Below are 26420 nucleotides of genomic sequence, written 5' to 3' on the forward strand. Positions count from 1 at the left end.
ATAAACACCACAAAGCTGTCTGTAGGTGCAAATCTGAGAAGCAGTTAAAACCAATTTATGTGTATCTTAATTTTATATGACTTTTTTCCCCCCAATGTTCATATAGCTGTAGTTTTCATTCTGTGATTAGAGGATCATTTTGGTTATTTTCAGTCTTGTGTATTTTGCTTTAATGTGTCCATTTGGGCTCTGTGGGTCATGGTGACTTTGTATCGTCCGTCTCTGTTGGAGAGATTCAGGGAAACATTTATTTTTTGCATGAATCATTTGGTTTTCAAGTCTGACCAAAAAAAACAACAAAAAAACAGCCGTCTGGAGCAGCCATTTTGCTAAATGCATTAGAGATCTCCAGATACTTAATCACCAGTTTATTTACGTATGTAGAGCTAAAGCAGCTAAATGTAATGGTGGATTACCCAGTGGATGGTTATGGTGGGTCATTTCAGGCTGATGATTGGCAGTATTTACAGGAACTGGGTGAGAATGAACTTAAAAAAAAAGGCTTAACTCGAGGCAGAAAGGCAGCAGGATGTTCTGAAAGCCACAGCCTGCAGTTCAGCCGAAAAGTGTCTCAGTTTTTGTCACATGACTGTTGGTTACAGCTCTGTCACTAATGGCTTATTAGTTGTGGGAAGAAGTGAAATTTTTTATAGTTTTTTACCGAATTTGATTAATGCAAATTATTTTTCTCCAATTTTTTAAAACAATAGAACATAACACTTTATAATTATGACTCAGTAGCACAATATTTTGCTTTCATGGTTAAACCTTTCAGCTGACCACATGTCACATGTGATTAATTTTGTGAAAATGTTAAAAACCTGACAATTCCTTTTGTTTTTACTGTTTCTGGCTTGAATAAATGGTGTAGTTTTGGCAGCTTTTTAAAGACAACATGCCTTTCAAACCCACTGGAATATTGAACTGTAAATGTTCAAAATAGCCAAAACTTCAGCAAAATTCCAGACTCAGCATGCGCATAAACTCCCACTGTAACTGTGTTTCATGCCGATTTAATCTGAGTTTCAGTCTCTCATGATTGAAACGACTTCACGATGCCTTCACTGTCCTCCGAGAGAGAGACAATAAAGACATCCTCCAACAGATATATTACTTGTAATAAAGTCACAGAGGGAAAAGAACATCCTCTCCAACTCAAACAGGGAATCGACTGTACGTGACAGACGGCCGCCCTCACACGCTGATCAAACCAGCAATATGTCAAAAACGTGCTGAGAAATTAGGGCAATAACATCCTAACGGCCCTGAGTGGGAATAGATCTGCCGGCTGAGACATTGGAGACAGCTGAGGATGGAGGGTTGTGAACTGTCTTTATGAGCTTTGTGGTGACGGATGAAATAAAGACGGATGATCGGTAGAGAGAAGGTGACTCACTCCTCTGGCCGTGATTCAATCCATCTCCTGCCACAGGGGTACGGACAGATGTATCTGCGAGACACGTGCGCTAGTTTTTATCAGCGCTAAACATCTCTGCAGGAAAAATCAACTCGAGAAGAGCCAAGCGGAAACATTTTAGAAACGGAAAACTCTCCGAACACTGTAAACAAGGAGCCACGTCTGAACAATGGAAAGCAGGGAGGGAAGATGGAGCGTCGTAACATAAGCTGTTGGTTTGGCTTCAGAGTTTTCTTAAACACTCCTCTCCTCTGGCCGGCAGGGAGGGCCGTGACCTCTGACCCCAGCTGGAGGCCTTTTCTTCTTGGGGGTTTCTGCCTCCTGCTGTTGTGCAGGAAAAAGCCTTTCGTCAGGGGAATCAGCCATATGTCTTACAACACTCCCCCGCCCTTAACGGGGAATCCCTCACATCCTCCTCTGACAGTATTGATCCCTGAAGAAATTTGCATCACGTGTCAGCTGTGGATTGGATTTGTTTGATGCCGCTTCATCGCTCTGTGACCTCCGCTGATGAAAACATTTCACTGCAACCTTCACACGTGTCCTCATAATCTGCAAGGTAAATATCGGACAGCAGCATCGGGATTGAGGAGATAATGTCTGGACCTCATAATCCCCACCTGCAATTTAGAAATCCAGCTGACTGCAGGTAATCCTGGTTTTAATGTGGAGCTGCAGGATCATAAGCTTTCAAAACACTGCTGTCTGCTGGAGATTCACTCAGAAAGTCTCATCATGAAGCATCAACACAGTTATTATTCAAAGCTCCACTAATCTGTTTTCATTAGTCACCTTTAATTTTTCTTTAATTTAACCACATAAAAGTCTCTTTTCAACAGAGACCTGACTAAGAGGGCGACATTAAAACATTTTACAGTAAATACAAACCACACAAACAGGCTAAGGCAGCTCTCAGACACTACAAAAGAATATAGATGATTTCCAGTTAAGATAAACTGGGTAATACATGTCAGAAGAATCCAAAATGAGGTAAAAACAATGAATTGAAAAGAAAATGCATTTTGATTTCCCATTTAGAGTTCCCATCTTATGTGTATGTATGAGATGACTAAATGAAACCTCACATAATTCGCTCCTAAAATCAAACTTACTGATGTTTTACTTTTAAGTCCGTTTTAGACTTTTGCTTGGTGTCCAATCCAACCGCCTAATCATCCCACTGTAAAACATCATGAAACAAGTTAGTCGAATCACATGATCTTTTCCGTTTTTTTTACGAAGTGTTTGCTCATTTCTGGCTAATTGAAGTTAGCCTGATTTTCATTTTCAGGCCACTAAACTCATTAAATTAAGTTTATCAGGTACAAAACTAGCATATAAGCAGATTTCTCAGGATGTATTGTTAGTGAAGACTCCTCTAAGAGTTATAGTTTGAGAACCTTGCTGCGTGTATTAGTGCTTGTTTCTTTACATAACATTCAAAACAGTTCTAACCACAACAACGATTTGTACTGAATTCAGTCGATACGTCTGCAGAATTACAGTTTGTCTCATTGTAACTTAGAGCAGGATCACAGATAATTTTGTACTGACTCATCAAAAATCCCTTCAGCTGCTGAAGCTGTACGTTGTCAGAAGATGTCAGAAGAAAGCCCATCTGTCTATAACCAGTCTCTGACCAGTTGATTCAACTCAGTATCTTAAATTTGTTGGGTTGTTTTACCCAGGCGTGAACTAACCATGACGTCACCCGTTGGTTTCAACGACAAGAAAATGAAGCCCGGATTTTGCTACTTCCTGGTCGCCATTTTGGATTTTTTGGAACCAGTGACGTAAAAAGCATCATCAAACAGACTGGACCGGAGAGCAACTCAGGGCAGGACCAGTCTATGGGACCGTCAATCAAGTATAGCCACGCCCCCTAGCTCCGCCAACTTTAACGATTTATTTAAAATTCAGTATTGATTTATTTTAAGATCGGCCACCTGATTTCTCATTTTGACCATGAAAACTAACGGGAAAAAAATCCTGAGCTGTAGAACATCAGTCTATCAAATTTTATTTTTTCCAAAAATGAATTGGGCTCTATGGAGCAAAAGCTTTTTGGAGTCAACCCTAGCGGACGGCGTGATATTGCAAGTTTTTGACACTTCCGGGTGGGCTCCATTTTTGGAGCCAGATGCTACGTACATCTTTATATACAGTCTATGGTTTTACCAGATTCTGCTCATTTAACATAGTTTCATACTGTCACCACTCATAGGATGACTTCAAAGTACAACTAAGAATGATATTCAACCATTTAGTTGGTGAAAAATCAAGTGTTTAATCAACCAGAATTAATAGAGGACTGAATATTAGACATAAATTTGTTAACTGGTTAGAATCATGACTATTTTCATTCTTTTTTCCTGCTCTCTGTTTCAGTATCCTGTTTGAAGAGCTGTAAAAACAAACACGTCTGTGCTAAGTGTCCTTAAACTTTTGTTTCTGCTGTCAGGTGAGTTCATGGAGCAACAGTTCAAAACCCATTCGCCTGCTTCTGCCAATCTGTGCGGATGGTCACATTGTCCTGGAACAAAGGTACAGCTTTTCTCTCCTTTTTTCTTAACTTTCTTCAGACATTTTTGAGGACAGTGATATAAGGCTTTATGGTATACTTTTATGCCCCCAAATGGACGCCCTTGTTTCTGTGAGGCTGAGAACTTTTGAAGTATTCTCACAGTCCTTCTGACCTTTCCTCTCCCAGATTGTGTACTTTAATAACCTCTCTGTGTTTATGTGGCCTTAAAGCTTCCAGATCGTCGCTCTGTGTGAAGCAGCTCTTCACATCTTCTCAGCAGCAGCTTCACTGACGACACTCTGAACTCACCACCTTCGTGCTGCAGCTGTATGCCCAACTGTTTCTCTCCGAACACGCTTTTTTTTTTCTTCTTCTTCTTTGCTCTGCACTCTTGTCGTCAACCTGCAGTGCTGAATAATTGAATCGGACACATTTTGTCTTGTAGTAAAGAAGCTGCTTTTTCTCCTTCTGATACATTTAACCTGAGCGCTACAGCGTCAGCAGGAGTGGTGGCCCCTCCATGAATAAAAGATTGTGCCATCAAACCCCAGAGGGAGTGTTACCTTCCCATCCTGAGCAGCAGACGACCAGCTGGGTTTGTCTGCACCAAGAGTCTCCAAACTTTAAAGTCACTTCAGTTGCATCATCTCTCCAACTCGGGTATTTTTAACTTGCGACAGTGCATCCTTAGGCTGATTTGAAACATTAGGCTTTATGAGCAGCTGCCTCAGCACTTCTTCCCCCTGATTAACACACGGGATCAGCACTTTTATACCACACACTAACTTCTGGCGCACTTTCTTTTTCTGGCTTTGTTCTCGCACAGACGGAGTTTGTTGTTGTGGTGGAGGTGCCGCCGGTGGTCCTGGTAGACCTGCAGCCTTTACTGATGGTCCCATCGATAGGAAGTAATGAAAGTAAACAAGAGGCCAAAGCGGGAGAGATCCGTCAACACAGTGATAATAAGTCAGTGAGAACGGATATAGGAGCTGGAACTGAGACAACGATCTACAATCTTTTCACATCTTTATTGCAGAAATGAACCAGAAAACCATCAAACAGCAGCTATCAGAGATGATAAACTCCGAAAACCTGCACAGTCTCCGAGTAAAACTGTCTTCCAATCTCAAAAACAGATCCTGGAGAAATGTTATTGTCTCCTATTCAGGTCATCTCGCTACTCATTTATTCATTGTCTGTTAATGATTCACGCGTGCCTTTCTTTAGGGATGTGCACAGTTGTTTGTGTGCACCGGTGAATCTTGAGTCCGTATTTGTGTCGTGATGTGCCGAGCAGATAAGGAGGCTGCTGAAAGATTCAGTGCATCCAGAGGGAAGTCCTTTGGCCCATTCAGGAAGCACGTAAAGCGAGGCGCCGCACAAACAGGAAGTGAGTGATGGATTGCAGGTTTTGTTGTGGTGGCAAAGAGGAAAAGCTCGAGAGTTCCTCAATCGCTGCAGCACATGGCTGAGTTGTTAGAAAGCTGTTAAGCTGTTGCAACGCAGGAAAAGACTTTCTGTGGTTGTTTCAAGAGGTCACAGGGTCAGACTTTGGACTGTTAGTGGGCTTCTTTGTAACTTCCCTTCTTCCACTATCATCAACAGCCATCTTCTTTGGTTTGGTTTGAGAAAATGAAGGCAATAAAATGTTTAAAACCACAAGTAGGTAATTCTTTATTCGTGTAACAGGGTCATAAAGTGCTTTATGGTTCCAAAATTGCTAAAATAATGCATTTGAATTACTACCTAGGTTAAAGAAAAGTCAAAAACAGGAGAAAGGAAGAATCAATAAATACTTCTGAGAGTTTCTAAATGATAGATTTTTGAAGCCGTGTCTCCCAAAAATATACAACTAAACTGCATTCTTAACTGAGATGAAAACATATTTTTTTAGCCATTTGTTCCTATTTAACATATCTGCCATTTATTTTATTACTTTACTGCCACTCCTTCTCAGTCGACCAATCATATATTAGATGTGATGGGATTTATCACCCTGGTAACTGAGAAAATGGAGGAGAAGCTTCAAACTTGTGGTAAAGGGATCATATATTTAAACAAACTGGTCAATTTTCTTGAACCTAACCAAAACATTTTGGTGCTAAACTTAACCAAGTCTCTAACACACCAACTAAAGCATGTTTTCCAAACCATGCAGTTTTGGTGCATAAATCGAACCAAACGGGGTGAAAACACAACTTGAGTCTAAGAATAATGGTTCGAGAGAGGACTTGATCCTTGAGCTGTAGTTAAAATAAAGTCATTTTTAATATTAATCCAGTTTAGTTCTCTGGTTTGGTGAAGGCAGTCTCATATTTTTTCTTATCAACTTAAAATTATACTTTGTTACCTTAAATTGCTGTTCTAACTTCGGCCAAAGTATGAAAATTAGGTTCACTTCATTTACATCTGATGTTCAGTTTGTTCTTCTGCAACTCAATCAGCCTTTTAAACACAGTGTTTGGACAAAATCCTGCTCCACATTTCATGTTTGTGGAAAGAAAATACTTGACAAACTAAGTCAACAAACTTCAGATTAACTTTCCTTAAATTAAGTTTCAGCAATTCAAAGTGTTCATTTAAGAGAAATGAAATAATTGAAGTACATGTAACTGAAAGCAATAACATTACTTCTTAACTTAATTCAGATAAATTTATTTAATTTGCGTGTTACCAAATGAAGCAACTCCTTTATGGACTACAGTCCAAGAATTCCTTCTTTTTGACTGTACTATCTCACAGTCCGGCATTTATGGGAGAAAATATATGAATGAGATGCAGTTTAGTTGCATATTTTTTGGGAGACAGGGCTGGATTTTTGATATTATCTCCAGAGGAAGAGTTTTTCATGACTTGCATGTCTCCACAAGTCTTTAACTGAGCTGAAAACAAATAACCAGGAGATGTGTAATGTAATGGCTGTAATTACACGAGAATGCTTTAAAAGCTACAAAATGAAGCCAGAATAGGTCGTGGAAATGAGCGCTGCCATCTTACATTGGTGACATCATTTGCAACCAGAGTTTGTAAAGCGGTGGTCTGGGTTTAGGGTTTGAGATGTGACATGGAGGTCTCACCCAAATATAATCTGACACCTCTTGAACTTTACACCATGTTTATACAGATATTATATCTTCATAAACGTGTTGAGGATCAATTCACTGATATATAGTGTGTCAGATGATGTTGTGCAATAGTTTTACTAATTATAGATGCACTACTGTACAACAGCACTAAACTGACCTTTCTTGAATTATCATAAATTATTTTTAAGGTGCAGAAAAGGAAGAAGATGTAGAATGAACTGGATCATGTTGTACTAATATTCAGCAGTTCTTGGTGGTCTCTGGGTTGTGACCTCTTGTCCCGCAGCAGTAACAGGCGAGCCACATTTTCTGTCCTCTGCATCTGCTGCAGACAGTCGTCCTCAGGCTGAAGCAACAGTTGGATTATTTGACGGAAAGTTTCTAATCTATTTGTTTGTCGAGCTAAAAGTCAAGCAGTCCATTTGTTAGTTAGGGATGCAATTTACAGGTGAAAATTGTCTTAAAAATGCACAATACATCCACAGATTTTAGTACTTGTGATGGAAAGTTTTAGTTAAGCTTATAGTTTGAAGATGTAGAAAAGGATTTTTCTGTATTTTTTTAAACTGAAGAAGACGGAAGTAAGCAGGGAGAAATGCAAATTAGCCAGTAAGCCACCATCGAAGAAGAAACCATTTTTAGTCATTTTCAGGTCACAAACTTTGAAAACTTCAGTTCAGCTAATAAAGACATTAATCTAAGTTGTCACAGATGAAGTTAAACTCATTTAATCAGTGTCATCAGCAAGCTGAAATGACTCAGCCTCTGCTGCTCTTTGCCAGTTAAACTTCATTACTGATGTAATTTGTGCATCAAACCAGCTTCCTTTCAGCTTCAACCACTGGTCTGTTTGCATTTAATTCAGGATATCATTAAATTTGGTTTTTGGGCAGGCAGTCGCGTCCCCAAAAAAGCGAGCGGGACACTGAATAGAAGGTAGATTCTGTTATTCTCCTGCCAGCGTATAAAAAGGCAGCGAGGGCTTCATGAGCTGTTTCAGTGGATCAGCGATGGAGCCAAACCTGCTGATGAGACAAACAGAAAGCCTGGAGGTGGCTGGAGGCCCTCGATAACAGCGGTGCTTTAATCCTCTTTAATGTTAAATGCATGCATTGTATATGTACACGGTTCTTTTATCCCGTGACATTTGCCGGATTTATGTATTACTCTTTTGCGCCAGTAATCTGTCTGGAGACCAACAGCCAAGTCTGCTTTCTCAGACCAACATCTCACACCTGCATATGAGCTTTTTGTCCACGTAGTGACGTCTTCTTCAGCCTCCACCAGCGGGTTCAGAGGTCACGTTCTCTTTCTTCCTCGCCTGTCTCTGGTGTCACATTCCCCTGAAACAAATATAGATTAACTTACTTTCTTGTCTCTTTTCTTCCACAGCTGCAGAGGTTCAGAAATAGCAGTCACGTTCTCGGCTGACACACTGACGCCAAAATGAAAATCACCGACTCTCTTTGGACCTTTGGCTTGTCACAACAAATGGCTCCGGTATCGGTTTCTTTCCTCGGGAGCTCAAGGGAAAATGTAAATTTAAATGGGGATGCGTGGGAATATGCAGGAGCCAAAAAGTTGGAAAAGTGTAGTCGATTAACTCTTTCCAGATTCTTGTTATTATTCTAAAAATGTCACTCTTTTAACACAAAGATTTTTTTATTCTATAGGGAATGTAAATAGGAAGAGAGGAATGACATTTAAAAGCAGTACCAGGCTTTTATTTTGCAAAATTGATGCACAAATGAAGCATTTCATAGCACAGGTGATCCATAATACAAAAAATACTATATTATATGTAATATTTCTATACAAATAAATGTAGAAATGGAACAGTCATTGAGTTAATAGTGAGCTAAATTAACATACTTTTTCAACCAAATACAACAAATTTTGTTTCCAACTTAATAAAATTCTGGTGTTTATTATTTCAATTCAATTCAATTTTATTTATATAGTGCCAAATACAGTGAAATTGTCTCAAGACCTTTACAGAACCCATATGCCTGAACCCCCAGAACAAGCCCTGAGGCAACAGTGGCAAGAAAAACACCCTTTTAACAGGGAAAGCTCTGTATGTGGGGGGGACCCACCTGCCTGCTGACTGGCAGGTTTAGAGGGACAGAAAAGGTAGAGGTAGAGACAGAAGGGTAGAAGGGTAGGGGTAGAAAGCTGGAGAAGTGGAAAGGGGGAGGGATGGGAGAAGAGGGGGATGAGGAACAAGGAACATATAACATACAGTTGGATACATGTATGATAAGCTAGATGATACGAAGTACAAGCTAACATTGAAACTGATTCATAGTTTATGTTATGTGTACGGCTCTGGCATTAAATATACTACATATGTGGCTGGTAGTAAAATTCAAACGATATGTAGATTAGCATATCAAGTATAGTGAGTGTGATGCAGACTAGACTGGTGGAAATGAGCAGCTGGAAGCAGTGGGCTGGAGGAAGGTCAGCAGCAGCATCGCACAGTGGACATGAAGGAGACTTAGGACAGTTTGTAGGACAGCAACCGCAGATCTGAAGCATCCAGCTCAGGGACCAGGGACACTCAGAGAAAGGACACAGGGAGAAACAGAGTGAATGTAATGCAGCTACTATTACTATTACTTCTACAAGTCCACTTGTGTGCAATTTAAAGCAACAATGATACTGATGAGGCTATATGAAGACCTGACATCATTTTGTTCACACAACCTGTTGCCATCAGTGTCCAAGAAAGCAGCACACATCAAACAATACTGCAAGTGAGAGTCTCCTGACTATTCTGTTACAGTGAGTGGCATAATAACGACTGTGAGCGTACCTGTGCAGGCAGGTGCACAGCCATGCGGTGTCTGACGCCGAGCAGGATGTATGTTCATGTCTCCACGGTCTGTCCATAATCAGCATCCTGCCTGCAGCAGATAAGGCGGTAAAGTGACTCAGTGAGGTGCTGCTGGCTTCCTGCAAGGAGACTTCAGGGCAACACCAGCAAACATCACCGTGGACGCCTCTTCTGCTGCACAGTCGCCCCTATTTTAACACGTCGTACCAACCGAATGCCTTATCTGAGTGACTTTTAGTTTGAATCAGTCATCTGCAATCATATGCTGGTATTTTAGCAGCTGCTAGGAGGTACAAGGACATACTGTGATGCTGTTCAGCTAATAAAAAACAACAGAAATTATTTGATTAAGAACATATACTGTATTTTCACATAATGAGTCTGCTGCAATGGCTGAACTCCACTTGTTGCTGCTGATAATATATTAGGAAGCACTTGTATGAACAGTAAAAGAACAAAAAAAATGATTACAAGATTAAAACAGATACATTTAATGGATATGTGTTTACCATAGACAGTGTGAAAGCACACAGAAAGCTAAATAATTTGTTAAAGTAGTCATAATAACATAAACAGTTAAAATTGCTAAAAATACTGAACAGTTTAGTTTGTGAACAATGAAGTTAGCCACCTTAAAGCTTAACGCAACACTTGTAATATCCATAGACTAGAAATATCCATAGACTGCTCAGAATCAATCACTGTTTTGCACAGTTTTGTGTGATGGTTAATGCACTCACCACTCACAATTAAATAATTAAGATTTCAACCAAGGGTGAAAAATATTAAACCTATGCATGCTTTTGTACTCTGGATCCAGTGGACAAAAATCAGAAAAAAGTAAGTTTTTAAAAGTAATCACATAAAAACATGTAAATTCATCAATTTTTTTGTCTTGTTAGTTAAAAATTCTACTAAAATAAACCACAATTTTCATGTTTAAAAGTAGCAAAAAGAGTGTAAATGCTAAAAACAAAAAAAGTAGCCTATATTTGCAAAGGACAGAAAAAGTACTTGTGAAAATGTAAACCAGATGTAGACAGTGTGGCTTGTAACAGTTATTTCTTAAAGAGAAACTATGTGGAGGGGGGAGCAAAAAAGCAACGACATTCAAATAATTGTGAGGAAGAAGTTCAGGCGGATTTTTTTAAGCTAATAGCTGCTCTGTGAAGAATCTTTTAGCACCTCTAAATCGTCATCTTTCCATACGGCCTGGACCTTAATTTACTTTTAATAACTTCCATTCTTATGTGATTGCTGTTGGAATATTAACTCGAGGAGGGCTCTTAGAAAAACAAAGCCCCTCTCCTCTAGATTCATTTCAGCAACAGCGCCGTGCCATAATCAGACTCCAAACCCCTTAGTCAGGGAAAACACTCTCCATGTGGAAGTTGTACTACGTTGCATCAGCCAAGTGAGTGGAAAAAAAACGTTTTTAACATGCAAGAGAGGCTCTGTGTGGCTGTGTGTGAGCCAGGGGCAGCTCTTCAGCCAGAGCGCCGTCTTTACGAGCCCACAGACACAATCACACTGGAACATGTGGTTTTCATCGGCTCACGTGGCAGCGCCGAGGCCAGCCAGAGCTCCAGTACACAACCATCGCTCACCACGCTGCAGCAATGAGACCACATGCCAGTTTAAACCCAAATGCCCTGATCTCAGTCCCTGTTTTCAGTCATGTCCTGTCCGTGGGAGCCCCGTTCCCAAGCCTGCAAACAATGGCTCTGTATTCATTTCAACTTTTTCGGGGTGTTGTGAGACGGCGGAGCTCCTGGATTAAATTGGTTGATGTTTTAAAGGGTTGGGGGGTGGGAAGGAATTCCTGTGATTTGTTCATCACTGCAGATATGAAGGTGATACTGAGTGACTTCTTTTTACGCCACAGGTGAAAAAAAACAAGTTTTACTCAATGCGACATCAGAACCAAAAAAAATTTAAACTTAAATCCCCTTGACAGGAATCATCACCCTTCACATGACGACAATAACCTACTCAGGTTTGGAATTATAACTTAAATGGCTTCTCAGAGCTGCATTTTCCAGCACACAGAACTAATAAGCACAGAATTAATTAAAAGCTATTTTGATAATCACAATTATTTCTTTTACTTGTCATATCCATCGCCTCTGCAGCCAAACAATATTTAAACGAGCAATTAATAATTTTTGGGTCACTTGGCAAGCAGAAATATGTAATGATCAACACTAGTTTGTCAGATTTATTTTTTGTGCACTCACTTAGCACCATTAAACAACATTCTAAATTATTTAGATTTTTTTTCTGTTCACCTGACAAATGTATTCACTCTCTTTTAGCTCCGTTTTTGGTCTCTACCATTTGACTTTCATAAAGGATGAATGTAGCCTCCCGGTTCTCAAGTGTTTTAAACCTGCATTCTTCCTAACAGCCAGCAGGGGGCGACTCCTGTAGTTACAAAAATAAGTTTTATAGTATCAGTGTTTATAAAAAAGAATGATGTGACTTCCCCCCACAGTGAACTTTTTTTACTTGAGTTAATGTGTTAATCTCTAGTTTCATGTCTCCTCCCTCAAAACAGCATGTTCATTTTGAATACACTCCCATTTACAGGAAAATAGACAACAAAAGCAGGTTATGTCCTGTAAACTGGTGAAAATACATGAACATAAAATATCAAAATATATCAAATTGAACAGATATCTCTAAAATAATGACTTTTTTGTGGACATAATTTACAGTTTTGGTAATTTTTTAACAGTCAACATATAAATTAATGCTTTTTCTGTGTATTTTACTAGTTATTATTTAATAAAAACTGGAAAATCTGTGAAATAACTGATTAAATTGAATTAACATTTTTAAACCTTCATATAGCCTACTTATTTTTTTTTGCTTTCAGTGACACCAAATATCTGTAAAATAGTGATTTGATTTGCTGATTTAAATACAGTATACAGAAATGTGTAATTTACAGTCAACATTGGTAGGAGAACAAATTACCATTTACCAAAAATACAAATTTCCAGTTATGGCATAATCTGTAATTTAACAAAACAGGGAAAATGTGAAAAATGACAGTAAAAAGAAAATGTTTTAAACCACTAAAACAACAACAAAATATTTTTTACAGTGTGCTACATGTTCTCTGTGTTCACCAGCTTGTCTGTCTGTAGGTTTTTTGAGCTTTCTCAAGGAAAACAGCTGCCTGCTGTGGTCAAACCCAAAGTTGAACCACAATAATAAAGCGCCCAGCCCAACAGCTAAACAATGAGCTGAAACTCCCCTTTAAAACCTTTGAAAAACTGAGGAGAAGCCTCGGATTTGGGTAATGTCTCCTTCTTGAGAATTCATTTTTTATTGCCATTTGATACATTATCATAATAAAAATATAGATTAGATCCACTTTAAGTACAGTACACTAAAGTCTTCTGGAGATCCAAAACATATCCAACATACTACAGTGAATGTTGTGGAAAATTTGGATGAAATGATGCATCTGGAATATTTTCTATTTGATGGAACAGTTTTCGTCATGAAAACGAGAGATCTGGGCTTTGATATTTACTCTGCGTAACATCATAAAGTTTCAATGAGGAGCTGCAACAAGTTACCAGACAGGCTGGAATAACATTTTCCAACCTTAATAAATGAAAATAAGTGGAAAGTAGGTGTTGAAGGTTTTGAAAAGAACTGGTTGCAGCCCTGAAAAACGCATGCTAATGCAGTTTGCTCTTTTCGATAATTCACATATAAGCTGACTTCCAGAAGACTCCTACTGCTTTTCACTGCTTTGACTGTCCTACCAGGATGAAAATTCACTCCTTTTGCTCCATCTGAGCTTTTAATGTCTGACAATTATCATCTGTGTTGCTCTACTGTTCATTCACTGACCACGACTGCCACTTCTTGTGAACTTTCAACCGAGGGAAAAACCTTGAAATTCCCCCCACTCGGCCCAGCAGCTGGTGAATCCCCCAGCAGCGTTCCCACCCAGGCTGAGGTTGGTGATATACATTTCTGCTGTGTAATAGAAAGTGGTGAGGCAGACAGGTCGTAACCTTGATGCTGGTGTCGGCCGAGCAACATTCAAGTGTCTTTGTCTTCGCCTCTCTCAGGTTGCTGCCGCTTCATTCCAGGTCTGACCCTGCGACCCATTCAGTGCTCTTCAACGCACATTTACTCCTAAAGAGCAGGTGACAACCAGAATATACTTTCACTCTGGTTCACAGACGACATATCCGCTGTGAGAGGAGACTGCAGTGATGACATAGCACATTTTAGCCACCGAGTAGCAAGAGGACATTATCAGTTCATTGTTCAACTTCTTAGATATATAATGATTCATATCATACAGTTATTTAAACCAGTAGTTCATTATTGTTGGCCATTGGGCAGCAGAAACAAAATTATGACGCTCAAATTACATTTTTAAGTTGATTTGATGAATTTGTCTTTGAGCTTTAACTCACTTGTTTTCATACTCAGCAGCCATAAAGATGAATTTATAAACATATAATTGCCACTTGGCAATTAAATGTCTACCAGTTTTTCTCTGTTAGCTCTGTTTTGGGTCTCCACCAGACTTTCTGTATATTTATCTGTGTCTGAAAAGTGAAGTCAACGCTGAAGTTCCTTAAATCTGCATTGATTCTAACAGCCACCAGGGGGCGACTACTTTGGTGACAAAAAGACATCTAGTTGTTCACCAGAACTCTCTTTTAGGCTCTGTTTTTAGTCTCTACTATAGACTTTATTGCATTATTTCCACTAATCAGTAGGGGGCGACTCCTCTGGTTGCAAAAAGAAATCTGGTTGTATACAGTTCTGTGAGAAAATTACCCTACTTCTCACTTCATTTGCTACTTCACTGAACATTTTTTAATTGAGTTGATGATCTCAGTCTCTAGTTTTAAGTCTCCTTTAATACAGTATGATGTTTATTTGTAAATTATGGTCCCATTTAGAAAAATTAGACAATAAAGTGAGGTATGATTTGAGAAGGACTGCCTTGTGCTTGAAAAGTTGTCCTCCAGTTAGATCCACCACTCACTCTTTATGCACGGTTTTGAAGAGCAAGATTGTGACTGCCAAATGCCAAACAGGAGGCTTTTAAGGTGGAAGTCTATGACCTTCTTCCATGTACAGTCTCTGTTCTTTAATAACTCTCCCTGCTCAATATTTCCTCCTTCGCTGCACCAAAATTAAAGAAAATTGTCAAAAAAACAACTGGCTGCAGATGTGCCACAAACAGTTTACTCCTTAAGAGCAGGCAACAACTAAGAATACACTTTGTGTTGACAGACAACACAACGCTGTCAGAGGAGACTACTGCAGTCACGACATGACACATTTTTAGCCACTGAGTAGAAAGAGGACATTACAGATTATTGTGCGGCTCTCTATCCAATGAGGTCACGGTCACGCTCTGAGGATATTGTCCTTCTCACAGAGCTGTAGCTGGAGGGCTCAAGGCCCATTTATGCTCCAGCTACAACAGATCAGCCTTTCATAAAAACTTTTGACATTGTCCCGCGTGACCCCTCAGTGTTATTTCTGTCCATTCTCCCAAACGCCACCACAGATAATGCGACGTGCACGTCATCATTCTTCCCTCAGATTAAACCGAGGGGGAGGGCGGGTATTGTGTTAGGGAACCCTCTCCGGTGGGCTGAGACCCGGGCAGGACTAAAGCAACAGGCCTGTGGTGTCTCTCCAGGGCCGCGCTGGGAGAGCCTGAGTGTGGAAGCCATCAAGCTCCAGCAGCTGATGCGCTCTGACAGTGCTGTGGTAGATCCGCTCTGCCGTAAGAGGTACAAGAGGAAACATGGTGGTTCACACGGCGAGCTCTTTCTCCATCCTCGGCTCGGCCTCAGCGGGGAGCTTCGTCCGTGTGTGTGTGTTTGTGTGTGCGTGTGGCCACATTTCCGTATTTCAGCCGCACAAATCTCCTCTGAGCTCGCCCAGAATTTTCCCACTCCTACTCCTGCCTGCTCATGAATTCCCCTGCAGTGGTGGAAAGTAACCCAAGTACTATAATTCAGTACAGTTTTGAGTTACTGCTGTTTTACTTGAGTGTTTCCATTTTGTGTTATTTTATGCTTCATGTTTGAAGACACTCTTCAGAGGGGTTTCAATGCAGGACTTGTAATAGAATAGTTTGTGCTGTTACTCCTTTAACCCTCTAAAACCTAAGCAGTTTCTGGGCTTTTTTGTCCACATTTTTGCTCACTTTGGGCTCATTTTTCACTGCAATATAAAATCCCACACCTCTGTGGATACAGCACAGCCAATTCAAAAATGTAATTTGTGCTGTATAACAAAGAAATACTGGCATAAATCATAAAAAGAAGAAATATAACTTAAATCAGCCTGTACAAGGTAATTTTAAGTGGCCACAGGTGCTACCAGTACTATAAAAAGAACACTGTGACTCCAGATATTTAACTAGCTAGGTTTTTACTTTGTTTCCAAACTCGTCTGCTATATGTTTTTAGCTAAACACTGCCTGCAGTTCAGCCGAATTTGGCCAGAATTTCCCTGAATTTTCCTCACATTGCTGATGGCCTCATGTGAGTCATTAGTAGCTGTACAGTTACACTGAAGAAGGCAGAATTTTTGTTTTTCACAGAATGTGCTGTGAGAAAATGTCTAAATTTTTGTGAATTTTAAATGACATATGTAAAATACACATAAATATTTTAAGATTAAATGAAAGGAATGTTCAAAATCCATCAATTCTTCCTGCTTTAACTATTTTAGACTCTGATAAATTATGTAATTTTGGTGATTTCCTTAACCTTCCTGTTGTCCTCATTTACGGGCAGAAAAAATATTGTTCCTTTCTCTAAAAAAAACAAAACAAAATTCAGCAAAAAAATCCTCAAATTTATAAAAATTAGCAAAAACCTCAGGAAGCAAATTTCAAAAAATTCATTAAAAGTTTCCCTTAAAAGTTATATTTTAAAAAAATGCCCAAATTTGTCAAGAAATATAAAAATAAAAATTGTACATATTTTTTTTTAGATTTCTAAAAGTTTTCCCCCCAAAATCAAAAAAACATCGAAAGTGATTACATATCAGGAAAAGTTCTAAAAAATCATTCAGGATTTTTTCCCCTGAATGTTCTTAAAGAAACATTTTTTAAACATGTCTGTTTTTCCACAGTGCTGCACAGTGGAATAGTGGTTAGCACTTTCGCCTTGCAGCAAGAAGATCCTGGTTCAAATCCAGGGGTGGGCCTGGGATCTTTCTGCATGGAGTTTGCATGTTCTCCCTGTGCATGCGCGGGTTTTCTCCGGGTACTCCGGCTTCCTCCCACAGTCCAAAAATATGCTGAGGTTAATTGGTTTCTCTAAATTGCCCGTAGGTGTGAATGTGAGTGTGATTGTTTGTCTGTATATGTAGCCCTGTGACAGACTGGCGACCTGTCCAGGGTGTCCCCTGCCTTCGCCTGAGTCAGCTGAGATAGACTCCAGCACCCCCCGTGACCCCAGTGAGGATAAAGCGGTGTACAGAGAATGGATGGATGGATGTTTTTCCACAAAAAATTTCCCAAAAATTTTGAAAATGTGGAAGGTTTCACTGTGAAAAATTTTTTTTTCCTCCACATTTTCAAACTTTAAAACGGGTCAATTTGACCCGACAGGAGGGTTAAAGACAACATGCCTTTCTTGCCTTACTTCAGATTTTGGGGTTCAGAGACTTAAAAGACTTTATCTTCAATCGATTTTCTTCTTCACAGAGTTATTAAATTAACCTGACGGTCCCTCAGATGCTGTGGCCCTTTTGGACCTCACTGAATCCCACTTTGGGCTGTGCTGAGGCCGAGCACGTTTTCACAGAGCTTGTGTGTCGAGGTGCTTCGCGTGGGAAACACTTACATTCCACACCCACTTGTTGACCTCCCTGAACTCTCGCCGTGCTGATTCCTCGGTGTTACCTCGGCCGTGGAGAGAGGACGTCCACTGAGCTCACAGGGAAGAAGAACACATGTAGGGGGAACCTCTCGCTCAGCAAATATAAACCAATGAGACATCTGTGGGGGAGTCATCTGTTTTCATTAATATATTTACATCCCGCTGAAGGAAGTCGGGTCAGTCTGGATCATTATCAACATTTACACAACTCTTAACGCAGAATTATCTCTATTTCTATACTACCTGTAAATAAGCCAGCAGTGTCAAGAGCTGTTAATTGAAAGCTGTTTGAATTCCACTCAGAACTCTTCACAACGGTTAGATGAGTCTGAGCCACAAGGATGTGAGGTTTAACAGCTGCTCCTACAAAGAGAAAACCTTATCTAGAGTTTCATCAACGTACGAGTTCATTGTTTAACACATACTTCTGTCCTGAGTCACTTTGCACTGCACGAGGATTTCCTGCCACCAAAAGTCAGTTTAGGTTCGTTCGTATGTAAACTTCTCTCTGCAGGGTCATAAAAACAGGGAAGTTGGTTGGTTTGGTTTATGATTAACAGCAGGAAATCCAGTGGTTATCTACAAAGGTTGAAAATGTGGTAATAAAATGACACTTTGTGGAGCAAAAGACCAAAAGCGTGGGCCCCCAGAGCACTGCAAACAGACAGATAAACTCAAAAAAGATGAAAAAATGCTGCAAAAACTTAAAAATAAAGAAATTCTGCACATTAAGCATCAAACACCTGGATTATTATCTGAATCATCTCATCATATTGATAAAATAAACATACTTTAGGTCATTTCAGCTCCAACAGAGCTCAAATTTGGCCAGGATGTACAGCAGGCATGGGTGATCAAAATTTATCAAAATGCTCCGCAAAAGTGTGAGGGCGTAGAAATGACGACCCCTGGAAATTTACAATTCGCCATGAACCAGGAAATGCAGTGTAACTGCCCTGAACATGCTCCAATCGGTCTCAAACTTTACATGTATGATCAATGTCCTGCCCTGATCACATTCACATGCTTATTTAAAGCCATAGTGCCGCTTGCTGGATGGAGGGAAATGCTCTAAAACTAGCCTGTACATTCTCCAATCTGCCTGAAATTTTACGTGTGATCAGAGTCCAACCTTCATCACGTTCACAGTTCGACATGCACTCTCGATTGAAACGCCACCTGGTGGACATGCATGGACTCGCCGACCAACAATGATGCGAGGACCTGTCCAACGCTGCTTGCAGCTTTAATTGCTTTTACTTTTTCACTCCATTAAGAGGCTGCTATCTGTTTCAGGAGCCCGGCCAGATGGTTTATCGGCCCCGGCTCATGGCAGCAGTGTCGCAAATGGACTGGAGAGTAAAATAACAACAGAAAGTGTGAGAAAAAGCCCACAGCTGAGCAGCAAGTGTGGATGTACAGAACACATGGCACAGTGTGGAAAGCAGGAGTTCATAATGCAAACTGCTGTTTTTTTAATCACCTGTCGAAAATGGAGAAAGGGAATGACATAAAAATGAACCTCCAAACCTTTGGCCTCATGTTGATCAGGTGTGTTTGTTTACAGTATTTCTAAGCTTCTGTTGAAGAGCAGCGACGGGATTTCATTCTAAATATTGGCAGCCATCGACTATGTGCTGAAAATAAGGCTGTTGCATTGAGCAGTAAAGCCAAGAGCAGGGTCAAATGCTAAATAAGAGAAAGCTGGCACTGGAGACACCCAGGGGAAGCTTCCTCCTCTGCGTCCTCACCCCACCACACCTTCATGCCAAACCTCCGTGACCTAGGCCAAGATAATTAATGCAGTTTAAAGAGGATGGACTGTAAATAGAGATGATGGATCCCGCCGAGGGGGAAGCTTTGACCACTGATGGCCTCCAACTGGAGCGGCAGCATCTGATCCAGTCGAAAGTCGATGGCTGTCGGTTAGCTCACGACAGATTTTTAGATCGTGTCGTTGGAACTGTTGTGGAAACCTGGATGAGTTGCAGCAAAAACAGTCGAGGTGCAACAGTATTTGTAGATAGATACTTTATTAATCCCGAGGTAAATTCATCGGAGCCTAAACCTTCACTGGTTTGTTTCACTGGCAAGACTGCTGAAAAAAAAATGCATGTAAAAGAAAAACTGCTGAGCTGATACACTGATTGAATGGGGGAAGTCTCGGTATAATCCATCCCTGCAGCGTAAATCTGAGCAATATTTATATGTTTTTTTGAATGAGGAAACCAACCAGTTTTACACTTTTGTATAAACCACATTAGCAGATAGCATCTTGTCACCCGAGTGAATATTTCTTTGGTGAAAACAAAAGCACTACTCACCCACATTTACCAGCGTGCATATCAAACGCAACACTTGGGGGAAATGCAGAATGTGCAGGGACGGCTGGTATAAATGGGCTAACAGGGCTAAGCCCTCCCAAGCAAACACAAAAAAGATGAGAAAATTATTTTTTAAATAACTTACAACAGATTGTTTTAAATTTAGGTGAAACCGAAGGTAGCAACAGCACCAATCAGTCAAAAGAAAAACATAGAATATCTCTAAATGGGCTTTTTTACAGCCCCAGCAGATACAGTCCACTTTCATTCATTTCGTTCTTGTAAGTGATTGACAGGTGTCATGTCACGCCCCCGTGATTTACTGATCATTTGGGCTAACTTCAGTCAGCCCACAGACCACTGATTTTTGACCAATAACAGCGAGTTAACACAGCGGTGCTGCTATTTGTGCCAGAGTTGGGAAGGAGGGAGAAAAAGTTAAGCTGACATGAATGAACATGGTGGATAATTTGCTTTCTTGCCCATTTTCCTCAATGTCTTTGGAAGAAAAGCTGGAAGTTAAGAGACTGGGATCACATTGGCCAAACGATGTTCAAATAACTCAACGGGACTTTTCTGTTTCCCATGCTTACTTTTTGGAGGAGATACCGCATGGACTCAACAAGGAATTGTGGATTTCAAGCATTTGTCGGACAAAATTAGAAAACATGAATGCAGCACAAGTCACATCGGAAACAGCGTCAAGCTGCCCATGTTAGGAAAAGTTAAAATCGCCTGTCAGCTGGATGAGCACACAAAAATGGTTGTCATCATTTTTCCCAGAACAAAATAGTGCAACCAGAATGAGTGCAAGCAAAAATAATAAAGTGACTGGTAAATGGAGGTTATTTAATGGTTCATTCACCCCTAGCAAGATATTTTAACAACAAGCAACTCAAGAGATCCAGAAGTTGGAGAGAGTTACGGTAGCTTTAGCTGAGCCAAAGAACATGTGGGACGCTAAGCTAGCAAACATTTCAGACTTTTCTCTGTGAATTCTGAGAAATAATTTCCTATTTAATGGCAGAGCTACACATCTGAACTCAGTCTCATTAAAACAGACTCTAATTCAGTGTCATCTATCCATATTAAAGTGCAGTTACCCAAAATGTTTGTTGCATGAGCTCCAACAAAACCTGTCCAGATAGAAGGCCACTTTGACAAACAGGAAGTGGAAGATTCCAAGCAGATTTATGGAAGGGGGAACCAGACTGTACTAAGTGTGGTCCAGTATAGAGGGGTGTTTCATGGGTTTTTATGGGTGATAGTGATTATTAGTGAGACATTTGGAGTAGAAGGGCTGCATAGTGGAATAGTGGTTAGCACTTTCGCCTTGCATGTCGCCCGGTTCAAATCCCGGCCTGGGCCTGGGATCTTTCTGCATGGAGTTTGCATGTTCTCCCTGTGCATGCATGGGTTTTCTCCGGGTACTCCAGCTTCCTCCCACAGTCCAAAAATATGCTGAGGTTAATTGGTTACTCTAAATTGCCCATAGGTGTGAATGTGAGTGTGATTGTTTGTCTGTATATGTAGCCCTGCGACAGACTGGCGACCTGTCCAGGGTGTCCCCTTCCTTCGCCCAAGTCAGCTGGGCGAAGGTTCTGTTTATTTATTTTTATTTTACTTTTGGTTTTAACCCCCCCCACATGTTGTGTTGTTGTAAACTTACTCTTTCAAATAAATACTCGTCTAACCCTCTGGAAACCAGCGTTTGGATTGTTTTTGTGTTGCTCCTCACCTACTTCAGACAGCAAGGACATAACAACGTTTTGTGGACTAAAGGCTATACTATGACGTTTTTAGAGCGACATGCTATACTATAGGCTTTTTAAAATGACATATTACTATGACGTTTTTTGTTTTACTTTTTTGTTTTGTTTTTTTAGCGACATATAAGATTTTGAACAGTTTGAAAAAATTCTATACTTTTACTTGTGCAATGAACTATCATTCTATGGCATTTTTTAGACGACATATTATACTCTGATGTTTTCTTGAATAACACACTGTTTTGACACTATATTGCACTATGACATTTTTTGAGCCACATATCATACATGACAGTTTTAGGCAACATCCTATCATTTTGCGCTTTTTGAACCACATAATAATCTATGGTTTTTTTTTTGCTGACATACTATACTATGAACTACAGTCCATACTATGTTATTCTTGAAAAGTATACTATACTTTGACAATTTCTGAGCTACATCCTATACTATGGAGTTATACACAGAGTGCTTTGGTTACATGTTGATTTATAATCTTGATTTTTTTCTGTTTTGTTTTTTGACAGGATTACCACAGACCTGACCGTGAACACAGTTGACACCCACTTGAGGGAGACGCTGCCTAAGATCTCCAGGCTGTTTGGTCGTGGTCTCTCTGGTCCTGCTCTAGAACGCCTTCATCAACTGTGTCTTCTTTTGAAGAGACCCTCATATGCTGCAATCTCTAACCTTAAGGAGGAACTGCTACTTTCACTCTGTAACGAGACGACGGTTATTTTAAAGACCCAGCTCCTGGCGGCTTTGAGTGAAAATATAACATCCATCAAAACGGAACTATGTGAAGACACATTGAAATTACTGCATTAAATCAAATTGATGTGAAAAATGAACTGTTACTCCTTTTATTAACTTGAATTTATTTGTGTTATTTTTCCATCCATCATAACAGATTCACACCTGTGCTACCTGGGCTTCCTGCCTATCAAGATGACCCTAAAATCCGTGAATACTGGAGTCCAATCCAATATCTTTTCACAGTACATCAATGACAAAACCTTTGAGTATCTAGCAACTTTTACAAATCAAAGACAGCTGCAAACTAGAGGAGTGTCACTGAATACCACTGCCCAAGAAATCAACATTTTCTTCAGCATATCAGTACACATGGCCTGCCTTGGCTATCCCAGAGTGAAAATGTTTTGGGCTAAAAAAACAAGTGTTCCTGTTATTAGCAGGAGAATGACAAGGGATAGGTTCTATAAGCTGAGAAGCTCACTCAAGATTGTCAATGACCTGGATGTAACTGAAGATGCAAAGGAGTCAGACATTCTTTGGAGAGTCAGACCATTGCTTGACCGTGTGAGGCAAGGTTATTTCAGCCAGTACAAGTCTGACAGTAAAGCACTAAATCGTCCAGCAAAGAACAAACAGCAGTACCTGGACTTCAAATTGCACCTGGTCGAAGAGCTGCTGGACAGTCCTTCATTTGATGACAGCAGTGAAGACAGTAAGGAAGATTATCAGCCACCAACCAAAGCAAGAATCCCACAACCAGAGCCATCTGTATGCAAACTGGGAGCCAGGCACATGCCAGAGATGATGGACATCAAACATGCAGAAAGATGCAGGAACAAGGGCTGCAATGGCAAGACATACATCAGGTGCACCAAATGCAAGATGTTCCTGTGCGTAACCAAAAAGAAAACATGCTTTCAGGATTATCACAGCTAAAATAAAGTTCAAAAGCTGAACTACCTATGTTCTATGTCTTATAGCTCAATGTAGAACTGAACTAAACTGTTTTACATTACATTGCAACATAATATTGCATAATTGTCCTTGCAAGCAACAAATAAAAGAGTGATACAGTTTTTTTTGTTCGAAATGAATTTGTTCTTGGGTGAATATCACTCTAAAGATATAATCTGGTACTTTTTTTCTCATTTTCTAAATTCAGTTCCATTTTTACACGTCATCCTGTTGTCCTCTACAGTGGACATGCTGTGAAATTAAAATAAAAAATTTATTTAAAAAAAATAAAATTGTACTGTGTTTTTTTGGGCCCAAATAGATAGAAAATCAAACAAAAACAAATTGTAAGACACTTTTTTTTCGGTTCTCAGGAGGATATTGTTGGCAACTGTATGCTAATGATCCTCACTGGCCAGATGGTGGCAGGTAGTTTAATAAATCTGAAATGAAAGCCTCCTTCAGCGAGCAATTATACAGTTAATGCTGACACATCTTTAATTTTATCCTGAATACATATTATTTTCTGTGCGGGATATTGACATTACCCAGGTGTCTCCTCATGTTGTCTTTTGTCGAGACTTATTTAAGGGCTCATGTCCATTTTACCTCTTTACTTTCTTTTTAAAGAGGCTTAATCTTGTTTCCACGACAGGAGCAGTTTAGCAGTTTTTCCTTGGCCTCTGAGGCGTGTGCCAGATGCCCTCTTTTCTTCGACAGGGCCCTCATATTCAAATCACAGCAGCTGGGAAGTGCTTTGGTAAGAGGAGGAAAGGGAGTGGGCAGAGACTGGGGGAGTTTTTAAAGATGTAATGGGCTGCTGGGGGGGGGGGGATGTGTGCATTTGTTTGGCTGCTGTATAATCTGGCACACGTCTATAACAGAGGAACCCCAAGGCTCTTAGTGTTTGATCCACAGGAACAGCGTGAGGCCTGCAGGCTGAAGGGTTTGCTTGGTCTTTCAGGTTCTTTTTTTTTTTCTCCGGGTGTGAAGCGACTGTGGGCAGGCAGGGGTGGCATGTGGCCGGAGAGACAGCAGGTTGTCGCCCACAGGCAGTGATGCTGCAGCAGGGGCCGTCGTAGGGGAGCGCACATGTCACTCTGCGAGGCCGACATTATTTTCTTTGTTGGTCTCCATGTGGATAATGGATTCTGTCTGTATTCACTGCCAAGATGTGATTTTATACAGTATGCTCCCACATATGCTGACCCTGGCATTTCAGATTGGCTTGCAGTGAAAATTTTGCTTAATTAAATTCATATGGAGGCTGTCCTCATGCAAACTGGGCTGCAGGAAGCAACTGTGTATAAGTCATCTTTTGATATTTTTAGAATCAGAAGTCAGTTTATTGTCATCTGTGGGAACATCAGTGGGGGGGGGAAAGCAATAAAAAACACAGCAGATTCATGGTTAATGGTACAGAGTATAGCGATATTTCAGGAAAAAGTGCTTTTGTTCAACTTTGTTTCAAGAGTTTGGTGAAGGATCTGTTTTGTTTCAACATGACAACATCCCCATAGACTTAGCTAGGTCCATGAAAGAATCTTATTTTAGTTACTGACTGAGCATGATGTGGAAGATCTTGATCAGTCTTAATGTAATCTGGGCTTCAGAAACTGCTGTTTTCACATAAAGAAAATGCAACAAGAAAAACATAATATTGTTTTTTATATCTAGTTCAAGGAAACCTCAGTGGTACAGAATACAGTTATATTTTGAACAACCTTTTTTTTAAAAAAAAATTAAAAAAAGACATACACTCAATAAAAATATAAACGCAACACTTTTGTTTTTGCTCCCATTTTTTATGAGATTAACTCAAAGATCTAAAACTTTTTCCACATGCACAATATCACCATTTCTCTCAAATATTGTTCACAAATCTGTCTAAATCTGTGATAGTGAGCACTTCTCCTTTGCTGAGGTAATCCATCCCACCTCACAGGTGTGTCATATCAAGATGCTGATTAGACACCATGATTAGTGCACAGGTGTACCTTAGACTGCCCACAATAAAAGGACACTCTGAAAGGTGCAGTTTTATCACACAGCACAATGCCACAGATGTGGCAAGATTTGAGGGAGCGTGCAATTGGCATGCTGACAGCAGGAATGTCAACCAGAGCTGTTGCTCGTGTATTGAATGTTCATTTCTCTACCATAAGCCATGTCCAAAGGCGTTTCAGAGAATTTGGCAGTACATCCAACCAGCCTCACAACCGCAGATCACGTGTAACCACACCAGCCCAGGACCTCCACATCCAGCATGTTCACCTCCAAGATCGTCTAAGACCAGCCACTCTGACAGCTGCTGAAACAATGGGTTTGCATAACCAAAGAATTTCTGCACAAAGTGTCAGAAACAGTCTCATGGAAGCTCATCTGCATGCTCGTCGTCCTCATCGGGGTCTCGACCTGACTCCAGTTCGTCGTCGTAACCGACTTGAGTGGGCAAATGCTCACATTCGATGGCGTCTGGCACGTTGGAGAGGTGTTCTCTTCACGGATGAATCCCGGTTTACGCTGTTCAGGGCAGATGGCAGACAGTGTGTGTGGTGTCGTGTGGGTGAGCGGTTCTCTGATGTCAATGTTGTGGATGGAGCGGCCCATGGTGGCGGTGGGGTTATGGTATGGGCAGGCGTCTGTTATGGACAAAGAACACGGGTGCATTTTATTGATGCCATTTTGAATGCACAGAGATACGCGACGAGATCCTGAGGCCCATTGTTGTGCCATACATCCAAGAACATCACCTCATGTTGCAGCAGGATAATGCAGGGCCCCATGTTGCAAGGATCTGTACACAATTCTTGGAAGCTGAAAACGTCCCAGTTCTTGCATGGCCAGCATACTCAC

The 26420-nt window shown here is 40.4% G+C and overlaps 1 long non-coding RNA gene across 1 annotated transcript in view; it reads left to right on the forward strand.

Moving 5' to 3' along the window:
• LOC110952999 (uncharacterized) overlaps positions 1-22997 on the forward strand; it is a 48214-nt gene extending 25217 nt beyond the window's left edge. The window contains exons 4-5 of the long non-coding RNA XR_002595830.2: positions 3879-3961; positions 22382-22997. This is a non-coding gene — a long non-coding RNA (uncharacterized LOC110952999). The remainder of the gene's footprint in view (positions 1-3878; positions 3962-22381) is intronic.
• Positions 22998-26420: the final 3423 nt, after the last annotated feature.

Source organism: Acanthochromis polyacanthus, chromosome 13, assembly GCF_021347895.1.
Source record: "Acanthochromis polyacanthus isolate Apoly-LR-REF ecotype Palm Island chromosome 13, KAUST_Apoly_ChrSc, whole genome shotgun sequence".
Lineage (NCBI taxonomy): Eukaryota > Metazoa > Chordata > Actinopteri > Pomacentridae > Acanthochromis > Acanthochromis polyacanthus.